This window comes from Octopus bimaculoides, chromosome 3, assembly GCF_046866305.1.
Source record: "Octopus bimaculoides isolate indiv1 chromosome 3, ASM4686630v1, whole genome shotgun sequence".
Classification (NCBI taxonomy): domain Eukaryota; kingdom Metazoa; phylum Mollusca; class Cephalopoda; order Octopoda; family Octopodidae; genus Octopus; species Octopus bimaculoides.
In genome coordinates, this window is record NC_142930.1 from 25,707,924 (window position 1) to 25,723,087 (window position 15,164).

Consider the following 15,164-nt stretch of genomic DNA (forward strand, 5'->3'; position numbering starts at 1 on the left):
CCTGCACTTTGAAGGTTTCTTTTCTTTCCTAACTAATAAAACTGCTCACAACTACATATAGGGAGTTAAATGTTCAAATCTTTGTAGATTTAGCAAAAACCATTCACTATTCAGTAATTATATGCTATAAATACATGGTATAGCTAATTATCAATCTTAGAAGAATTCTGTAAAATACAATTAACTCTGTAAATAAACTCAGAGATGTTTACAGAGTTAATTTGTGTAGCTGAGTAAGGTGCTGATATAAAAAAACAAGTTAATGTTTTCATAGATTCTCCATCGAAAAGTGCCTGCTGTATTTAGTAATTCAAATGAGGATATATTGGATTAGTTCTTAATGTTTTTAGTAATGCAAATTAACACAATACTTATGTTTATGCAATACTAGTATATGTGCAATCTTTGTTTACTATTTGTATTGGTAAATGTTCAATACCTCTAAGTTTTACAGATTTAGATAAGGGTTGAGTGTACCTGTGCTTGGAATATATGGATTTGTGAGACTGATCTCAATTTGAGACTAGGCTGAAGTATTGCTTACTTTAATTCCTAAATTGACAACTTGGCAGGGTATACATCCCCAAACAATTTCACCCAATGTATCTAGATGTGATTAAGAGCCAATTGCTTGTAAAGCAAGCAGAACAGATTTCATTAATTCAGACCAATATGCCTTTAAGTACCTACAAACCCATTCAACATGATCTGAAGATCATGCATAGAATGACCAACACCTCTACTTGAATAAACTCCTCAGCTAAAGGTGTTAATAATGATCAATCTCTTGCTGAATTGAAGAGATGCTGAAGATAACATGTGGCTTCAAACTTTCTTATCCATTTGTTTTATCTTTTGATTAACAAAGTGGAATGGTATATTTAACTTGCCAAAGCAGTTTCAGTGGCATTTGCTTTCATAATACTCTACAGTAATCGACAATGCACAATCAAAAGTGGCAGCAAAATCCACTACTGTGACAACTGTTAGAATGATTATGAGGAGGCATCAATGCTGAAAGATCCAGTGATGTGGAAAATTAACAGTATCCTGAAATTTTACAAATAAGATGATGCAGATATGTCACAGAATGCTCAAAACTAACTTTGAAGACCTTCCTCAAACAAGCTAATGGTGCCTATTAGTTAATCATTTACTATTACTCTCTTGAATTCATTTACAGTTTGTGAACTATTTCCCTTTGGCTATATGAACTAGAATTTTGCATTTTGCTTGTGAGGCAGCATCATTCCAGCAATGGGATATAAATAGTCAACTCCACCAAACAAGCCAACATCCTAAACTTTTAGATAGCTATAACCCCTGATAAAATACAGCTTAATCAGTTAGATCAGTGATTTACAAATTTGGCCCTACCACCTCATAGAGGGTTATTTCAGTTTGAATAAAGAAACTCTTACTACTTTGAAATTTGTGTAATTACTTTGTATGATACTGGGTGGTCCATTCTTCTTGGTAAGGTTAGCAGAAATACTAAAACCTGATATTCTTTAAATATTTTAATCGTATATAATTTCTAAGATTTCATGATAATGAAAATTTATCTTATCATTGGACTATTGCAGCTTTACTACTGCTATTCAATGAAGAAGAGAGAACTGTATGTGGCAGCTGACATGAAAACAGCTGAACTGATGTTGTAGTGAAGCACTTTACCATCCCACTCCTTAACACTTTTCAATATGCTATGGTCACATGTACTTCACCATAGATAATAGAGTCAAAATCTTTATATATTGATTGATGGCCGTTTTCGTGCGGGTGACACGTAAAAGCACCCACTACACTCTCTGAGTGGTTGGCGTTAGGAAGGGCATCCAGCTGCAGAAACTCTGCCAAATTAGATTGGAGCCTGGTGTAGCCATCCGGTTGCACCAGTCCTCAGTCAAATTGTCCAACCCATGCTAGCATGGAAAGCGGACGTTAAACAATGATGATGATGAGGAAGATGATGATGCCTCCTGATCATCAATCCAACACAGTTTAATGTAGCATTTAAAGTTATTTAAATATTTTGTTTTGATAAAGCACAAAGTCAAACTTGTAGTACTTAAACACATGCAAAGGATGAAAGATAAAGCAAACAGTAATGATACATGAATCCAGAACATAAATGAAAGCATTTGATCTATTTTGTAGGGTATTTTGATTTTATTTTTATAATAATAAACTATTGTTGCCCCATTTCTTTTAACATTTTAGCATTATGGCACCGTGGACATGTTACTTAATTGCTTGATGTCTAAAATGACTTGGTTCTCATTGAAGAGTATATTAAATTTTCAACAATTCAAACCATGTAAACTAAGTTCTTGAATGAAATATTTTTTTAGAAATATAACAACCACCAGTGTACAAGTTTATTTTATCATTACTTCAAACAAGCACGTGTAATTATCCTTTTATGCTATCATGAGTAATTAGTAATTATTCATCATCATCATCGTTTAACATCCGCTTTCCATGCTAGCATGCGTTGGACGATTTGACTGAGAACTGGTGAACTGGATGGCTGCACCAAGCTCCAATCTGATCTGGCAGAGTTTCTACAGCTGGATGCCCTTCCTAGCGCCAACCACTCCGAGAGTGTAGTGGGTGCTTTTACGTGCCACTGGCACGAGGGCCAGTCACACAGTACTGGCAACGGTCACACTCAAAATAGTGCTTTTTACGTGCCACCTGCACAGGAGCCAGTCCAGCGGCACTGACGACCTTGCTCAAATGATTTTCTAACGTGCCACCGGCATAAGTGCCAGTAAGGCGACGCTGGTAACGATCATGCTTAAATGGTGCTATTTACAGGCCACTAGCATGGAAGCCAGACAGCTGCTCTGGTAATGATCACGCTCGGACAGTGCTGTTAGTGATCCAAGGCACAGGTGCCAGTCATCGAATATGGTTCAATTACGATTTTGATTTCACTTGCCCCAACAGGTCTTCGGAAGCAGAGTTTAGTGTCCAATGAAGGAGAGGTTGGCATGGGTGCCAGTCATCGAATCTGGTTTGATTTCAATTTCAAATTCACTTGTCTCAACAAGTCTTCGCAAGCAGAGTTTAGTGTCCAATGAAGTAAAGATACGAATAAGTAAGCTGGCTACACTTCTGGCAGAGGCCACAGATTATGCTGTCACTTAGTTTGCCGAGTCTTCTCACGTACTGCATATTTCCAAAGGTCCCGGTCACAAGTCATTGCCTCGGTGAGGCCTAAAGTTCAAAGGTCGTGCTTCACCACCTCATCCCAGGTCTTCCTGGGTCTACCTCTTCCACAGGTTCCCTCAACCGCTAGGGTGTGGCAATTTTTCACACAGCTATCCTCATCCATTCTCGCCACATGACCATACCAGCGCAATCATTTCTCTTGCACACCACAACTGATGCTTCTTAGGTTCGACTTTTCTCTCAAGGTACTTACACTCTGTTGAGTATGCACACTGACATTACACATCCATTGGAGCATACTGGCTTCGTTTTTTGCGAGCTTACGCATGTCCTCAGCAGTCACGGCCCACGTTTCACTGCCATGGAGCATGGCGGTTCGTACACATGCATCATACAGTCTGCCTTTTATCTGAGTGAGAGGCCCTTTGTCACCAGCAATGGTAAGAGCTCTCTGAACTTTGCCCAGGCTATTCTTATTCTAGCAGCTACACTTTCAGCGCACCCGCCCTGCTACAAACTTGGTCACCTAGGTAGTGGAAGCTATCAACTACTTCTAGTTTTTCTCCCTCCCTGGAGTGTAGCAAAGGTTGTTTTCTGCACATTTTCAGTGTTTATTGCTCCTGAGCATCTGCCACATACAAAAACTATATGAAAGCCCTAAATAAGACAAGAAACCATTGAGTGTAAAGGACTATGAAGAAAGAGAAATTAAAACGAAAGGAATGAATTTACTTTCAACTTGAAAGAATTCAGGTCATAAGGAGGAAAACAATGAGATGGATGAGAGTTCCAAAGTCTGGCAGCTCGAGAAAAAAAGCTACAACCGTAGAAAGATTTATTATTCATGAAAACACAATAGCATTTGGATGAAGACACTATGAGTTTCAAGTAAGGCGAGATGGAACAAGGTGATCTGGAACTAAGAGTGAAAGTTCATCAGAGCACTTTCTGTGGCGATAATGATAGAAAAAAACTAAGATTGGTGATGTCACATCAATGCGACAAAAGTTGTAGAGTTGAAGTAAGAGCAGGACCAATCAAATTAGAGACTCACTTCTGAACCTGGTCAAGTGAAAAGATGCTGCACCTGCCCAAATATGACAAGTGTATTCTATATACAGATGAATTGTGGACTTGTAAAGATACAAAATGGCCTTGGATGTGAGGTAGTCCTTTGACCAATACAACAACCCAGCCTTATGAGAAGCAGACCTACCAATATAAGAACCCCAAGATCAGATGATAAAGTGGTTTGACTGTCTCACCCTGTGGTACCTCAGATGGCTCATCATTATTCTTAAAAACTGGGACAACATTCAATAGCTCCCAGCAAGATGGAAAATATATTCCCCCCAACTTCGCTTGACAACCGATGCTGGTGTGTTTACATCACCGTAACTTAGCGGTTTGGCAAAAGAGACCGATAGAATAAGTACTAGGCTTACAAAGAATAAGTCCTGGGGTCGATTTGCTCGACTAAAGGCAGTGCTCCAGCATGGCCACAGTCAAATGACTGAAACAAGTAAAAGAGTAAAAGAATATAGTATATTCAGTGCAAATTATAAGTGTACTAGTGCAGTGGGATCACAATCAAGTTGACAGAGGACTCTATAACTTGAAGATGCAAAGAAGTAGTTATAATAGGATAAGCCATGAAATAAATTATTTCAAATGCTTGGAAGGCTCTTGTTCTGAAGCATTATAGCCAGAGCATGGGTGGAAGATGTTCAGGGGATTATTATCTTTTGGTGCAAACAAAAGGATTCACTGTGCATGAGGGGATCACTGAATGGAGTGTGAAAGCTAGAAAGAAAGGAAGCGATATGTATCTTAGACGACATACAATATGTCAAGCGATCCATACAGATGGAATCTGCAGAAGAGGAAGGCTATGGACGTGGGAAGAGGTACTTGACGGATTTCAAGAGACTGAATGTCGAGGAGATGACAATGGAATGAAACGAGTGGTGCGGGAGATTTCATCAAAATCATGCATATTTTCCAGGGCGACCTGCTGTGCATGAGGAAACCTATCGAGTCAAATACATCAACATCAAAATGAAAATCAAATGGAAATTGTAGTTGTGATACCCGTGCCAGTAGCACGTAAAAAGCACCATCCGAACGTGGCCGATGACAGCGCCGCCTTGACTGGCTTCCGTGCTGGTGGCATGTAAAAAGCACCAACCGATCGTGGCCGTTGCCAGCCTCCTCTGGCCCCTGTGCCGGTGGCACGTAAAAAGCACCCACTACACTCACGGAGTGGTTGGCGTTAGGAAGGACATCCAGCTGTAGAAACACTGCCAGATCAGACTGGAGCCTGGTACAGCCTCCTGGCTTCCCAGACCCAGGTCAAACCGTTCAACCCATGTTAGCATGGAAAACGGACGTTAAACGATGATGATGATGACGATAAGTGAAACCAAACTCGCAATAAATCTTGTCACGTTTTCGCACCAGACTTCTGGCACATCTCATAAAACTGTCACAGGAAGATAATTCCTTCGCAGTCAACAAAAGTAGGGATTTTCAAAACTTCCTTCATTATATTTCATATTATAGGCAATGGTTACCCAAACTGTAATTAAGAGATAACACGTTATCCACAATTATTTTTGTGATATGTCTTTAAAATATATAATACGATAACAACAAGTTCAATTCTTATTGCTGCTGCACACTGACAAACCAAGTTTGAAAGAAAAGATGCGCTATATGCAAAGAATATTGACCCTTACACCATCAGGGTTAAGTGGTGCTAATTAACATAAACAGCTAATTTCGAAAACAAGCCTGGGATCTATTTTAAAACGGGGGCGCCAGTATTTTCTTAACGAAACACTTTGAAGCTTGGGACACTGGTAGAATGTGTCATATAAAACATCTTTTACTCTTAGTCTTCTTAACAAAAAAAAGGAATTCGCAAGTTATTCCATGTTAAAGTTGTCGTATTTCTGTAATTTCAACCAATCACTGACGTCTATTCAGCTGAATAGAGTTACTGCTGGGCGGTCATAAAAATGTTATTCCCTGTGACATATTTCATCCGGTTTAATCGTAATTTATACGCATATATTGTTTATATAATAAATTACGCTGTGCGTATCTATGTGTGTAACAATTTCAGAGTTCGGATTCTAGAGTTAGGGTTAGGGTTACGGTTACGGTTAACAGTCTAGTTAGGGTTAGGGTTAGGGGATTAATACGATATACACCGTTACAGCGCTAACTGTTTTCAACTGAATAGACGTCAGTGATTAGTAGAAATTATCGAAATAAGACAATTTTTTACATGAAATAAATTCGAATACAAAAATTTTTTTCTGTTCTATAACACAAAATAGATAAGTATACGAAGTTTGTAGGTCTTTCGGTACCAAAAGCACTACATAAAACATAAATGAAAACTGGCGCCCCCGTTTTAAAATAGATCCCAAGCCTGGTCTACAGTTACTAAGCTGTGTACATTTAAATTGTTAATTCCTTTCCAGTTCGTCGAAAATTTTACACTTGTAAATATCTTATCCCTACAGCATATATTAAAAACATAACGTGTATGACCGTTTCTATTTATATATCACAAGTTGGACAAAGAAGGCCTACATAGCTATCTAAAAATATCAATGCAGTAAAATGGGCACTGTCATGGTATTAGCTGTCAGAAGCGAAAGTAGAAAAATCTAAACAAGGAATGTTACTGCTGGTTTGAGTTGAAATTTGTTTATTTGGCTACTGACTGGCCGGAGCTATCTATCTATCTATCTATCTGTCTGTCTATCTCTCTATCACTAGTCCACCTTCGTTTGTTTCCGTAGAATTTATCAAATTAGGAAAAAAAACTTTTTGGCTACTTCCATCATGCTAGCTCCACACGAGGGGCATATTTTTGGGGTATTTAAAAGTCCATGTCTCTTAAGCCAATTAATACTATTTTCTGTTGTAGCGGTGACGATGGCAATATCGCGGTGATTAATTCCAACTTTGGATTACGCGTGGTGGTGGTGGTGGTGGTCATTGGTGGTGCTGATTGGTGTATGTGATTTGTTTTTAAAAACAATAATGTATAATGCAAAAATATATTTATTTATAAAGTTTAAACTGAACATGAAATGAAATATATTTATTTATAAAGTTTAAACTGAATTTCATTTGTTTAAATTCTACGGAAACGCATTTTCTAATTTGATAAATTCTACGGAAATGCATTTTCTAATTTGATAAATTCTACAGAAACAAATGAAGGTGGACGAGTGATAGATAGATAGAAAGAGAGAGACAGACAGAGACAGACAGAGAGAGACAGACAGACAGATAGCTCCGGCTAGTCAGTAGCCAAAGAAACAGACTTCAACTCAAACCAGCAGTAACATTCCTTGTTTGGATTTTTCTACTTTCATTTCTGACAGCTAATACCATGACAGTGCCGTAAAATGAATTCTTTTCACTTTTCTAGAGTTTTCCATAAGAAAAAAGATATGGAAAATTATTCTCTACACATAACTGAAATAAGCACACTATAATAATTTATATAGTTATATATATATATAACTAAACGGGTTACAATAAATGATGTCTTGATTACATTAGTAAAATTAATTTCTTTTCAAATCGGTCTAGTTAAGCAATCCGTCGTTTCCGGGTGTAATTTGCCATGATGTCATCGTAATTCTAAGTAGATAGACAGGTGGTAGTTTTCACATTATGTTCTCAAGGTCAGCATGGAATGACAACGAAAACTACGAAGAGTTGTGTGTGACAGAAGTTGCGAGAAAACGTGACATCCCATTCCCGAGGATACTAAGGGTGTAAATGAATTGGTTACTATGGGGAAACGAAACCGTGACGTGAACTTAATTCGCCGGTTGATTACCTTTTATTGTTACGCAACACTCTCCTCATAAGAAATATTAAAATTTCAATCAAGCCAAACAGAAAAGTGTAATGCGGAAAAGGCTTTCGAAATAGCTGTCACGAATAGAATTGAATTTTTCTTTTCCCGGGATTTTTCGACATCTTATAGTATCCCACATTGCCAAACAATTGTATATCGGTTCTTAAAAAAAAATTTTCCAACAGTCTCAACCACCTCCACCAGCTTTCCGAATAGCTTCTACAATTAAATTTTTTCTTCTTTTTCGTTATTTTTCCTCATTTAATGGTATTCCAGTCTAAAACACATCTGATAGACTTGTAAAATATTTTTTTTCTTCAAAGAATCAATTTTTCCTACTCCCTCTCCATCTTTCATCTTGAAATTACCATTTCAGTCTTGTTAAAAAATGAAATTTTGAAGAATATTTTTTTTCATCTTTTGTTCCTACCACCATCCACTTTTGTGTGGAGGACTGGGGGATGGTTAAACTTCTGCCATTCTGTAGACACTTTTTTTCTGTACGACATGAAAATTAAAGGAAGAAAAAAAAAATTAAGACCCACCTATTTCACCAGTTCAAGTTCGACATCAGCTGATAGTGAACTTGACTTATTTTCCATTACGACGTTTTGACTCGCGGACAAGAAAATAATGATTTCCCAGTTCCACCCAAAGAAATATTTACTGAGAAAACGTTGAGATAGAAATGAACATAAATTCCACGAAATTCTATTTTACATAACATTTTTTTCATTTCCCTACACAAGACAATAATAATAATATAGAAATATACCTTTTTGGTGAGAAAAGATGCTTGCGACCACCTGTTTGTTGTTATGCACGAAGAGAGGAAAAAGCAAGAGATTTTTGTGGTCCCATTATATTATACTTTTCTGCAACTAAAAGTATTATTTTCTGTATTTCAAACAGCTGAAATTATCGTTTGGTAGAGATGGACTATATGTAATCTGAACCTTCCCCCCCCCACTTATTTATTAATTTTTTTTACGGAATCCCACGTTTTAGTCTATGGAGATTCCGATTCTGAAAAAAAATTTTTTGAAAAATTTCAATTCCCCGCCCCCACCAAGCAGGCTATTTACATGCTAGAAATAACAGTCAAATCTCACAAAACTAGTGTTAGGGTTAGGTTTAGGGTCAGGGTTAGGGTTTGAGTTAGGGTTAGGTTTACCCTGTGGATCGATATAAAAACCGGGGGGGGGGGTCGAAATTTTGAAATTGAGATTTTTGAAAAAAATTTTCCAGAATCGGATTCTCCATGGTCTGAAACATAGGATTCCGTAAAAAAAAAAAAAAAATTTAAAAGGGGGGTATACCCAGATTACATATACTCCATCTCCACCTTCTTCGTTTCCTTGGTGAGCTGGGGTTCATTATTTTCTTGTACATGAGTCGAAACATTTTAAGGGGCGGGGGGGGGGGGGTCATTTAAAGTTCGCCATCAACTGATGGCAAACTTTAACTGGTATGGTAATTCTTTTAATTAAATTAAATTTAAAATGTTCATGTCATGTTGAAGGCTTTTAAGAATGGAAAAAGTGTGGAAATAAAATGTAATTTTGGGGTGAAAAAGAAAGATTAATAAACATATGGTAGGTACTACTAAAGCAGCGCGGACCCGAACGCGCAGTCGCGCGTCCGCGCTAGCTAGTCGTGAGTGGTCGATCCTAACCCTGACCCTAAACACGTATTCATTTGCACATGCGGGTTAGGGTTAGGATCGACCACTCAAGACTAGCTAGCGCGGACGCGCGACTGCGCGTTCGGGTCCGCGCTGCTTTAGTAGTACCCACATGGTAAACATTATTTTTAGCAGCAACCTTGCGCAGTATGAATTCATTTACTCTTTGTCATAAAAAAAAAAAAAACATTCTACAGAAAAGAAAAATAGGTCGCTAGCGATGGTGGGAAAGATGTTAAAAAATGGAACTTTGAAGAAAAAATTATTTTTACCAAATATGGAAAGCGACATACGAAAGTTTCTATATTTATTTGCTTTAAATTAGGTATCAGTTTGTTAGGCAGTCGTGTAAGATACTTCTACTTTGGTATTGAGATTAGTTTATTTGGTATAAGAGATTGTGGCGACGGATATCAGACGTAACTCAACGGGAACATACCGTTGCTGCATTTTACATTTTAAAAATTCTTCTACAGAAGAAAATATTTTTTAGGGGGTAAAATTATTACGAGAATGTTCATTATTCAATACTTTCTTTCAGTGTTAGATGTACTATATCTGAAAATTTTCAAAACGGGGCACTATCATGCTATTAGCTGTCAGAAGTGAAAGTGCTCACTGCCTGCTAGTGAAGTATCTGTCTGCCTGCATGCTGGCCTGTCGATTCTTTGGCGACTGACAGCTAATACCATGACTGGCCGGAGCGAGCTATATGTCTGTCTGTCTGTCTCTCTATCTATCTATCTATTACTCGAAAGTTCGCGCGTCCGCGCTAGCTAGTCGTGAGTAGAAAACACAAATTTAATATAAAAACATATTTCCTGAAATTGCAAATTATTTAAAATATAAAAATATAATTTTCAACAGAGAGAATTTATCAAAATAGAAAACAAATGAAGTTTGAAGTTTAAAAATAATAGGATCGACCACTCACGACTAGCTAGCGCGGACGCGCGAACTTTCGAGTAATAGATAGATAGATAGAGAGACAGACAGACAGACATATAGCTCGCTCCGGCCAGTCATGGTATTAGCTGTCAGTCGCCAAAGAATCGACAGGCCAGCAACAGGCAGACAGACAGATACTTCACTAGCATTGAGCACTTTCACTTCTGACAGCTAATAGCATGATAGTGCCCAAAACGGTGCTAGATTTGGCCTTTACTCAAGAGTGCTAAGATTGTCTTCCGCTAAACGTGTATACAATCAACAAGCCAGTGTCTTCATATTTTAGTATGAAAGACAAGAATTCGTTATTAAAAGTTCATCAATGGGGTCCGTGATGCACAATTACACTACAAGAGTACCTGATTCATTTTCGTAACGTAAAATAAGGCCATGTGTTTCAAAAGAAGCGAGTAGAAAATTAATTTTATTCAGTTATAATTGTGGATTGGGTTCAATCTCAGCAACAATTTGTTTGTTTGGCACCGGCCGGCATTTTTCTCGGCACCCCCCCCCCATCCCCAAATACTATCCGGCTCCCTATTTTTACCTAACTATCAATCACAATGAACTGGTTTCAATAATGTTCCAGTTCAACAAGGTTAAATAACTTTTTAAATGAGAGAAATTAATCCACTTTTTTCATCACAGCCGGAGATTAAATTAGAGAAAAAAGGAAAATGCCATTCGTCGAATATTACGAGAGCATTGAAACGTTAAAAAAATAGAATTTGTTCTCAACCACCAAGAACTCGAACGTTTTCTTATTAGGACTTGTGCTAGTTAGTCAAGATCTTAGTCCCCTATGCCTTAATCTGTATTTCTCTTATTCTGAAGTTCCGTTCAAGACTGAATCCTGAAGAGAAGTTAGTGATCCAATCTCTTCTTCAAACTTGTTGCTGTACAAGGTTCTCTCCTTGATTATTTATTTTATTTTTCTCATTTTATAATCTTACTAACCGAGCTAAAAGCTCCTTCCAAGTATCTACTACACATTGTGTGGTAAATACAAATGTTCATATAGAACAGTAATAGCACCATTAATATCTTCAGTGAACTGGTTAAACCTTTCAGCAGCGATTTGAGATACTCGAATCCGTCTATCAGGATCACAAAGACTTATTCTTCAACTGTTCTTCATCTTTATATGCATAAACATATAATCTCTTCGTGACAATTGGCTGTCGGATTGTGACAACGAACATCATCGCACAGATCACGGTGCAGTATATGGAAATACAAGAAAAGGTGGTGGGCTTTGTATTATGCTATTAACCGGTGAGCATTTTGTTTATCCCGTCACTGAAGACATTTAAAACAGCATACGAGGCTAACAATGAAGATAAGGCTGATCCGAACCACAAAGGGGACATTTCGCAGCATATTGTTGAAGTCCCATGATAAAAGGATTCCAGTCTGTCGCTGCTACAACGGTTTTTTATGTGCGGATCTATATAATAACCGCTACAACAATAGTAATCGCAAACATTAAATTTTGTAAAGAATCAAACAAGAATATTTCAAATATATTTAACGAATTTTTTAAGAGTCACAATTTTTATATAAAACATTTTAGATTTATCCAATGTAGCAGTGATTACTTTAGATTGAGCTTTTTTTTTTTTTTTAATATCTATTCATATTTTGACTTCTTTTTGTAAAGATGGTGAAACAAAAATTTCTGCACAAACTTTCGAAGAGTCTGGGATTCAATATCTATAATAGATAGACATTAAAAGCATTTGAAACATTATTTGTTGCTTTAGAAAATTTAATGACGTTCGTGTCCAATATTTTTTAATATCTTATTTTATATTAATTTTGTTATATAAAGAATAATATTAGTTCAACTTTCCTTCTGTGAAAGAAAAAGTTACCAATCTGTAGTTTAGTACTAAAAAGTGGGGAATTAAGCAACGAAAGATAGGGATAAGGAATTTCTTGAGCTTATGACTAATTATGAAGGATCCCCTGCTGAAATTTACCCAGCCAGTTGGTATTTAGCCTTGGAGTAGCCGTTCCATCTTCTTTGTATAATTTCACTATTCCATTCTTTCATGTGTATTGTCCTATCTATGTTTAGCCCCTTGTGGGTAATAAATAAGTTGGTATTTAGCCTCGAGTTACTCCTCTGGCCATTATTATACTTTAGCTCATTTTTCCTAATTTACTCTTCCGTCACAAAAAATTGGTATCATTTCTCTTATTTTAACAAATTATTTTACCCGATTTAGAAATTTATTATTTCTAATTTTTTTTGTTTTTTTTTTGTTTTACCGAAAAAAAGCCGATAGGTTCCAAACAAGCAAATTGGTGCCAAGATGGAACCCAGTTCACAATTATAACTGAGTGTAAGCTAGAATGTTGCTCTCTCCTTTCAAGATATTGAATCTATCTTGATTTTTAAAAAAATGAACTAAATATGCAGTACAATTGTACAATAGTCTCGTCGATGAATATCTTTTTTATTGGAAGACAACTCTTGACTAAAAACAAAATCCTACACTGTGTTGGAATTTTTTTTTTTTAGCTATAATGAATCTAAAACTACGACAACATTAGATTCTCATTGGATCGTGAAGGATTTTGTTTTTACAGTATTGAAGAATCAAAGAATTGGATGAACATTCTCGTAATAATTTCGATTATTTTACCTCATAAAAAAATGTAATAATTTGTTTTATTTGATTTCAACCAAGAAAGCTAAACGCAAAATGTTCTAAACTTAAAGCAACGTTAATTTCGATGCGTCGAGTTATGTTACCTCACAGTAAAGAGAAAACTTAAACTGATAGTCGTCGGGTCGCATGCACTTTAAGCAACAAAATGTAACCGCAGCACTTGGAAAGAAATCTCATGCTGCTTTACATTGTTAGCTGACTCTACATATAAATAAAATTCATTATATATAAGACATAATAGTAACGAGTTATTTTTATTTACACAGTTACAAACATTTCTATATATATAAAAAAAAAAAGGAATATATTTTTTACTGTACACGCGTAACAAATCTTTATATTCGTATCTAATAAAAAGAAAAGGCCAAAATCTACTAAGAACAATTGAGAAAAATTGAACCTAAAGTTCTTAAAAGTACAAATTTTATATATTTATGACAAAAGTATGAAACAGGCACCGTTTTTATTTTTTAACCCCCCCCCCCCCCAATCTCTTTTTAGATTCGTCTTCAACCGGGAATTGCGATTTTGCAAAAAAAAAATCGAATTTTTAGCCCCGTCCTCCCCAAATGCTGTTTTTTTAATATTTTTTTTCTTTTAGGGGAATTCTTTATATTTAAAAATACGAAGAACCGTTTATTCTGAAATTTTTTTACTATCAATATTTGGATCTTTTTTTAATGCTCATACCTCCGATAATATTCCTTTCATTTTTTTAATTTTAAACAAAAAGAATGTTGAAACGCAATTTATCGAGAGCAGTTTTTCTTTCTTTTTTTTTTTTTTAGATAGAGAGGAATTTTGCTATAAAATTACTCAACTTATAAAGTTGGGATGGGGAGGTGTACTTTAAAAGAATCGGAAGTGACATCGGAAGAATCTAGTGGAGCTTTCTTTGTCTTTAAATTGTTTAACGTGAATTTTTAAGTTTACCAGATAATTAAAGTGAAGTACAAAATATTTAATGCCTAAATGACAGAAAAAGTTTACTTTCAATTAGAAATAAAATGCAGTACGCTTGCCTTCATGCTTCTCAACTGATATGAATTCATTTAAACAAAGTTGTGCAATACTATAAGAAAATACCATTTTTCAGTTTTAAAAAATGAAACTTTTTAATCTTCTGTATTCAATTCTTAAATGAACCACATCAAATATTATGCTGAAATACTATCGTTGGTAATATCTTCTATTAAGCAATGTGAGAAAAGTCATTACGTTGTCGCTCGATCTGCTAGTAATAGTAGCCTAATAACTTCTCTTCACACTGCCGTCTTAAAACAAAAATAGGACACGTTAAACTAGATTAAATTCTAGATATACAGAAAGTCAAGTTTTAATTTGAACGCCCTCGATCAAGGCTGACCAGGGGTTAAACAACTATCTCGACGTTTAACGTAGGTAAAATGGCTGTCTGAGAAGGTATTTTTCTTGATTGTAAACTAAATATTTCAGGTTATTGATTTGGCTTCTTAAAAGAACAAGTCTTGCTAATAAAGACTGTCTGTAATCTTACCAATACTTCTTAATGATACACATACGTATTCAATGGTACTATAGTTGCGGCCGTTGTTCAACCACTGGTCAAACTTGATCGAGCATAATGAGCAAAAGCATTCCAACCGTGGCCATCCTGTTATTTTCTTATGTTCAAGGAACTTAGGTCCATATTACTCAAAGATGGAAATTTGACAGTTGAGTCCGCCAACTGGTAACATTATTTACGAACTAGGTAACAACACTGATGTCTAACGCCGTGCAAAGTGCAGTATCTGATCTTAAT

At 36.2% G+C, this 15,164-nt stretch overlaps 1 protein-coding gene across 9 annotated transcripts in view; it reads right to left on the reverse strand.

Annotated features, from left to right (window-relative positions):
• LOC106878288 (KICSTOR subunit 2) overlaps positions 1–15,164 on the reverse strand; it is a 56,382-nt gene that overhangs the window by 37,127 nt on the left and 4,091 nt on the right. Inside the window, exon 1 of one of the 9 annotated variants that reach the window (XM_014927468.3) lies at positions 8,847–9,724. The exons of 6 other annotated variants lie outside the window; for them this stretch is intronic. The gene's annotated coding sequence lies outside the window, so the exon portion shown is untranslated. Of the gene's footprint in view, positions 1–8,616; positions 8,707–8,846; positions 9,725–15,164 lie in introns of those variants that run through there. 2 more of the 9 variants (XM_089348692.1, XM_014927469.3) reach the window with 2 other exon arrangements.